Source organism: Podarcis gaigeae, assembly GCF_964106915.1.
Source record: "Podarcis gaigeae genome assembly, chromosome: 2".
NCBI lineage: Eukaryota > Metazoa > Chordata > Lepidosauria > Squamata > Lacertidae > Podarcis > Podarcis gaigeae.
The window spans coordinates 25,907,156-25,914,501 of record NC_139679.1 but is presented as its reverse complement, the minus strand read 5'-3'; positions in this window follow the sequence as shown (position 1 = coordinate 25,914,501).

The following is a 7,346-nucleotide window of genomic DNA, read 5'->3' as shown; positions in this document are numbered from 1 at the left end:
CAAAGCTATATAGAGAGGGTGGGATTCAAAATATTCACTCAAATCATATGAGACATACTAGAGAAATGATCCATACATAAGGTTACCACAGCCCTTTATAGTTGTTGTTGTTGTTGTTTGTTTCAGTCATTTTATACTGGGCAAATGAAATGAGAAAGCCATTCCATGGGGTGCTGTGAAACTGTGCCCTATTACATTATCTGTTTAAGTACGTCTGAGATATATTGTATATTTGAGATAAAACATTTGTTTGAAAGATATTTGCACTGCAATCCTAAACATGTATATTGAAGTTCAGAACCGATAGTTGCTGAAAGGCCTAAGAATGCAGTAAACATGCTTAGGAACAGCCTAGGCAGGGCCAGCCCAGCCATGTTGTTCGGTTAGGATCCCCAGAGGCAGCAGATCATGATGTTGATCTTTCTTTCTCCCCTGTTCCTGACGTGGATCTTCACTCACCCCTTCTTCCCTGGCAGGGAGAGGGGTCATAATTGGGGATTGACCTCAGGTGCCAAAATGTATTGGGCTGATTCTGCATCTAGGTAAGAGCTTAAGGCTTCACAGAAAAGATGGGCTTTGTGGAGACAAACAATCAACTGCTATGGTCCTAGATTCCGGTAGGTAGCCGTGTTAGTCTGACACAGTCGAAATATATATTAAAAAAATTGCCCAGTAGCACCTTAGAGACCAACTAAGTTTGTTCTTGGTATAATCAACTGCTATGTTGGATGTTTCAGCAGCAAAGATAGGCACGGTGGAAGTAAGAAGGATGTAAAGATCCTGAGTTCTTTAAATACCTCCTAGCTATCCCTCCTGGGAATCACTGTGGTATTTTCCTCACAGTTCCCACGCTTTCTACTTAAAGCATGATCCAAAACAGTTTTAACATGCCACTTTTTATAGTTTTCTTTTACTTTTTTTCAGTATCATGAAGTAATGGAAACAACATAAAAAGAAACACAAAAGAGAGTGGTACAAGTCATTGCTTAGAGGCTTACACAGCAATAGTCGTAAATTCTGTATTAATGCTTGCTTCTCTCCTCATCCCAAAGTTACCATGCATCACTTCTGTGCAGTTCATGTCTGCAGTGCACAGACAGTTACTCTTCAAAATTGATTACCGACACTATCCATAGTTTAGTCTTCCATCCACAAATAAAGGCTTTAGAAAGGTGTAGACAGCCCTTCTTTCAATGTCTAGTCATTGCAGGTGAGGGGAACTTGTGGCCTGCCAGCAGTTGCTGAACTATAACTCCCATCAACCCTAGCCATTGATCATGCTTGCTGGGGCTGGTGGAAGTTGTAGCTCAGCAGCTTCTGGAGGACCACAGGTTCCCCACCCCTGCACTCCCTTACCTGAACAAATATTGCATGACTGCACTTACAAAAATCTATGTGGCCTGTTCCTGAAGGCATACCTGGTAGCAGCAATTCCTGGGGCCTGGAGCAAACTCTCGTCCCATGTTGGGAGTCTGACCACTTCACAAGCGGGAGCTGGGAACTGGTGGTTGATGGCTAGGGTGAGATCTTGGCTCCTCAGTCGTAAACACTAACCCTGTGTGAATACGAATGCGTGGGTGAGTGGAACAAGGTTTTTATTTTGCTTGCTGGAGTCTTATACGTATATTCAGTTATTACTTTGTAGGATGCCAGCACTGTCTATTTAACATTCCACCCAAATTAGTGAATGTAAGTAAGCATATGTGGGGAATTAGTCTGGCTTTTTTAATTTCTTTTTTATTGTGTTTACTGCTAACACACGAACTGAGAATTTTTTTAAAAAACCACACATGTACACAGGAAGTCTTCTGTGCCTGTTTCCACCACCTCTGAGTAAGGCTTCAAACATCTGACGAGACACACAAAACTCTTCTGTTGTCCTGTAGCAGCAGGCTACAAAAATGAACCCCTCCCCTTTTTGTGGGTGTGTCTATTCTGCAGTAATTAACCCAGAATAATTGTGATTCCAGTTTAAATGCTACACTCTGCAATTAAATAAATGGGGAGAGCCATACCTTCCACCTCTACCTCCAGACCCTCCAAGTGTTCCTATTTTCCAGGGATGATCCTGGATCAATAGAATCCATCCCAGTATGTCATGCATTTCCTTAGGATGTCCCTATTTTCATCAGAGAAATGTTGGAGGGTATGGAGTTATGCGGCCCCTGAGCCAAGGAGATAAGACATCTGAAGGCAGCCCTGTCTAGGAAAGTTTTTTTTAATGTTTAATTATATTTTTTAATATGTTGGAAGGTGCCAAGAGTGGCTGGGTATAAATAATACAATTGTGGTGGACCACAAGCTTAACGTGAGTCAACGGGGTGATGCAGCAGCAAAAAAAAAAAGGGGGGGGACAAGATTGACCCTGGGGAGAGGGCAGGCTGGTGAGGCCCCCTAGACTTAGGGGTCCAAGTTGCCCTGTCCTCACATGAAGTCTTGGGTTTGCAATTTTGGGAGAGGGGAGACTGCCCACTGGGGAGCGGGTGGGCTGGCGAGGCCCCCTAGATTTAGAGGCCCTAGGCTTCAGCCTACCCCAATTAGTGCCATTGCCTTCCGTTAAGAGTTTGGGTGTAATCCTTGACGCCTCCCTTTCCATGGAGGCGCAGGTTACAGCAACAGCCAAGGCGACATTTTTCCACCTTCGCCGCATCAAGCAGTTGGTCCCTTACCTTTCCCACCCTGACTTGGCCACAGTGATCCATGCGATGGTCATCTCCAGGCTTGACTACTGTAATTCGCTCTACGCGGGGCTGCCCTTGAAGCTGTCCCAGAAACTCCAGCGGGTAGAGAATGCTGCAGCGAGGCTCCTCACGGGGTCTCTGCCATGGGAGCATATTCACCCAGTGCTTTTCAAGCTGCACTGGCTCCCGGTGGAGTACAGGGTCAGATTTAAGGTGCTGCTTTTAACCTTTAAAGCGCTTCACGGCCTAGGACCCTCGTACCTCCGGGACCGCCTCTCCTGGTATGCCCCACGGAGAGCCTCAAGGTCCATAAATAACAACACCCTAGTGGTCCCGGGCCCTAAGGAAGTTAGATTGGCTTCGACCAGAGCCAGGGCCTTTTCAACTCTGGCTCCGGCCTGGTGGAACGCTCTACCTCATGAGACCAGGGCCCTGCAGGATCTGATTTCTTTCCGCAGGGCCTGTAAGACAGAGTTGTTCCGCCTGGCCTTTGGCTTGGAGCCAGTTTGATTCCCTCCTCCCCCCCCCTCTCTCTCTTTTCCCCTTCTTTTCCTTCTCCTCCTGCGATGAGCCTATATTTTAATATTTTAATGTTCCATTATTTTAATTGTTGTGTTTTATTTTTGTTTTTAAGTTTGTAATCATTCACCTTGTTTTTATTATTGCTTGTAAGCCGCTCTGAGCCCGGTCTTGGCTGGGGAGGGCGGGGTATAAATAAAAAATTATTATTATTATTATTATTATTATTATTATTATTATTATTACTTAGCCTATACATATCTCCTGCACTGACTGGCTGTTGCTGTGGCTGCTACAAACAGAGGGAAAGGGCAGATCCACACCATACATTTAAAGGACATACATTGCACATTTACAGGCATGCGTCTTCCCCAAACAATCATGAGAGCTGAAGTTTCTCTGTGACAGAGCTATATAGTACAGTGGTACCTCAGGTTACATACACTTCAGGTTACATACGACTCAGGTTACAGACTCCGCTAACCCAGAAATACTGCTTCAGGTTAAGAACTTTGCTTCAGGATGAGAACAGAAATCGTGCTCCGGCAGCACAGGGGCAGCAGGAGGCCCTATTAGCTAAAGTACTTCAGGTTAAGAACAGTTTCAGGTTAAGTACGGACCTCCGGAACGAATTAAGTACTTAACCCGAGGTACCACTGTAATTCTCAACACCCTTAATAAACTGCAGTTCCCAAGATTCTTTGGGAGAAGCCACGTGGTTTGAACGTGCGTGATCTTCATTTTCAGAGACGACGGTTGTGAGGCCACGTTGTCACTAGATGGCAGCATTAATTACTTATTTTTAATGTAGCGACAGCTCTTTTTGATGGATCCACTGACAATTTATGGTGGAAACTCAGATGAAACTTTCCACATTACACGTCTTTAGGTTTACCCCCAAGATTTTTAAGTATACAATGAAAAATATGAAGTGAGAATGTTACAAATGTGAGCAGAGATTTTCAACCTTTTTGGGTCCACGGCTCCCTTGACCAACTACATTCTTTCTGCGGCACCCTTGTGGGGCTCAGTTACGTCACCCCTTGCCTGCAGAGCTGGCAGCCTCTCACCCTTTTTCGAACACCCTCCCTTGTGGAGTGTTCCTCAGTCTCCTCTCCTTTCCTTGGAAGTCCTCCAGGTAGCCACTGCTGCCACCCCGGTCTCTGAGTTGCCCACCCTGCCCCACAGAGAGGTGCCTCCTCACACTGCCCCACAAGGGCCTGGGAAGCACCCCCTGGCCAGCCCCAGAGGCACCATTCACCTGGGGAGCTTGTAGCCAGGGCTGCTGCAACAAACAACTGTGTAAGCCTTTGGGAGGCAGAGATGGGAGAGGACATCAGAGGAAGGGAGGGAAGGAAAGAAGGAAAGAGGCCAGTGTTGCACCCTGGACTATCATTCAAGGGACCCCAGGGTGCCATGGCACACTAGTTGAAAACCACTGGCAGTGGCGTAGCGTGGGGGGTGCAGGGGGGGCCAGCCACACCGGGCGCAACATCTGGGGGTTAGGGTTAGGGGGCACAAATTACTTGCCTTGCCCCGGGTGCTGACAACCCACGCTACGCCACTGACCACTGGTGTATTTGCTAGTGTTGGGATTGGTTGTAGCTCTCTAAGAAGTGTATGATTGGTGGAAAATCTGGATTTCCTGGCATTTTGGGTGGTAGTCAACCAAGGTTTACTCAGCGTAGACCCATTTCAATCCAATAACACGACTAAACTAAGGCCATTCACTTTGGTAGGTCTATCTATTCCGAGTCAAACTTAGTTGAATACCACCTATAATGTACCAGAGGTTCATATCACAGAATGGACGTTGTGTTGGATCTTCGGTCAGAGGTTCCATAAATTAAACACAAAGATGCTTCGTTTGGGAATCCAGAATCTTGCTTCAGCAGTGGGTGGTTGTGTGAATCTGGGGTCACTCCGTAGTAGCCCCTCAAACCTGGTTGCAACAAGAATGAGGCTTGACATTTGTTATGTCTATTCAGGACTATACTACACCCCCGTGTGGAAGCTGAGTGAATAAAAAATTTAAAAACCCAACAACTCCTGTTTATTTTAAAAATTCATGCTACAGGAAGCTAAAATCAGGAGCAGGACAGCAGGGGGGTGGTCAAGGTGTGTTAAAAAAACCCCCTGCCCTTAAAACCCAGTCTCCTAAACTGCTCCCCCACTGCAGAAGTTGAGATCAGGAGCTGTTTTCATTGCACAAAAAGCTGGGAGCAAAGGGGTTAAGAGCAGCCCCTTCTCTTTGCCAGTTCTCTGCTCCTGATTTCAGCCCTACCTGCTGCTTTTGGTTAAATTTAAAATATATGGAGGAGTGATGGAATACAGTATAACGAATTGGCAGTCTTAACCATGAAAATTAGAGGTCAAGGAGAGGCGGTTTTTAAGCAGGATTGGAAATCTTTTGTAGAATATATCTAAAGAGTTATTGTAAAACATGTAAAAATGCAAGTAGGATTTGAATCAGTAACAGCAGCAAAGTATGTATCTGGGAACAAGCGGAATAGATATGGTATACTTATAATATGCAGCAATACTAGAAAATATGGGGAAACCATGGGGGAGTGGAAGGCGAATGATAAACGAATCATAATTGGAAAAATACATATTGTGTATTAAATTTGTAAACCACGCACACACACATACATATATATGTATATATGTATATAAGGATGCGGGTGGCGCTGTGGGTAAAAGCCTCAGCGCCTAGGGCTTGCCGATCGAAAGGTTGGCGGTTCAAATCCCCGCGTCGGGGTGCGCTCCCGTCGTTCGGTCCCAGCGTCTGCCCACCTAGCAGTTCGAAAGCACCTCCGGGTGCAAGTAGATAAATAGGGACCGCTTACTGGCGGGAAGGTAAATGCCGTTTCCGTGTGCTGCACTACCTCACCAGATGCAGCTTCGTCATGCTGGCCACATGACCTGGAAGTGTCTCCGGACAGCGCTGGCCCCCGGCCTCTTAAGTGAGATGGGCTCACAACCCTAGAGTCTGTCAAGACTGGCCCGTACGGGCAGGGGTACCTTTACCTTTTTATATATGTATATATGTGTGTATATATATATATATATATTTGCTTTCGTAGATTTTCACGGGTACAGGAATGCAGGTTTTGGTGTCCTCGGGTGTCTTCCCGTGTAAAAGTTGGGGTGTCTAGGCGACGTTTCGACGAGGTCTCACTCGTCATCTTCAGGCTGGTGCTTTCGGCTTCTTGTTACTGGAACAGAGCGGGATCTCAATGTTTGAGTTCCTATAAATACTGTAGAGGGGGTGTGGTGTCTAGCCTCCAATGTTCTGGGCAGAGAGGAAGTTCCCAGGCTAGTGTGCCTTTTCTTCTTTTGTTCCTTAATTACTTGAGAGATACCTTGAGTGATTTCTTGAGTGATATCCTGAGTACCACTTAGGTGGGTCATTAGGTGTGGATTAGTTGCTAAAGTCTTTGTGTCTTGACCTCTTGAACTTTGTGAAGAGTTTTCCTGAGAAGATGGCTGTATTGCACTTAGTTGTGCTTTGGCTTGGCTTCGTGTATAGGGGCGAGCTGTGGTTTTGTGGCTTGTGTCAGCCAGATCTGTGTAGGGATTGCAGGGGGGTGCAGCATCCGGAGGTGCCACCATGGATTGGCTACTTCCTCTCTGCCCAGAACATTGGAGGCTAGACACCACACCCCCTCTACAGTATTTATAGGAACTCAAACATTGAGATCCCGCTCTGTTCCAGTAACAAGAAGCCGAAAGCACCAGCCTGAAGATGACGAGTGAGACCTCGTCGAAACGTCGCCTAGACACCCCAACTTTTACACGGGAAGACACCCGAGGACACCAAAACCTGCATATATATATATATATATATATATATATATATATGTATGTATGTATGTATCTCTGGTTACGAACTTAATTCGTTCTGGAGGTCCATTCTTAACCTGAAACCGTTCTTAACCTGAGGTACCACTTTAGCTAATGGGGCCTCCCACTGCCGCCGCCACACGATTTCTGTTCTCATCCTGAAGTAAAGTTCTTAACCCGAGGTACTACTTTCGGGTTAGCGGAGTCTGTACCCCGAGGTGTTTGTACCCCAAAGTGTTTGTAACCCGAAGTGTTTGTAATCCGAAGTACCACTGTATATGGGGAGGAAAGCCACAATTG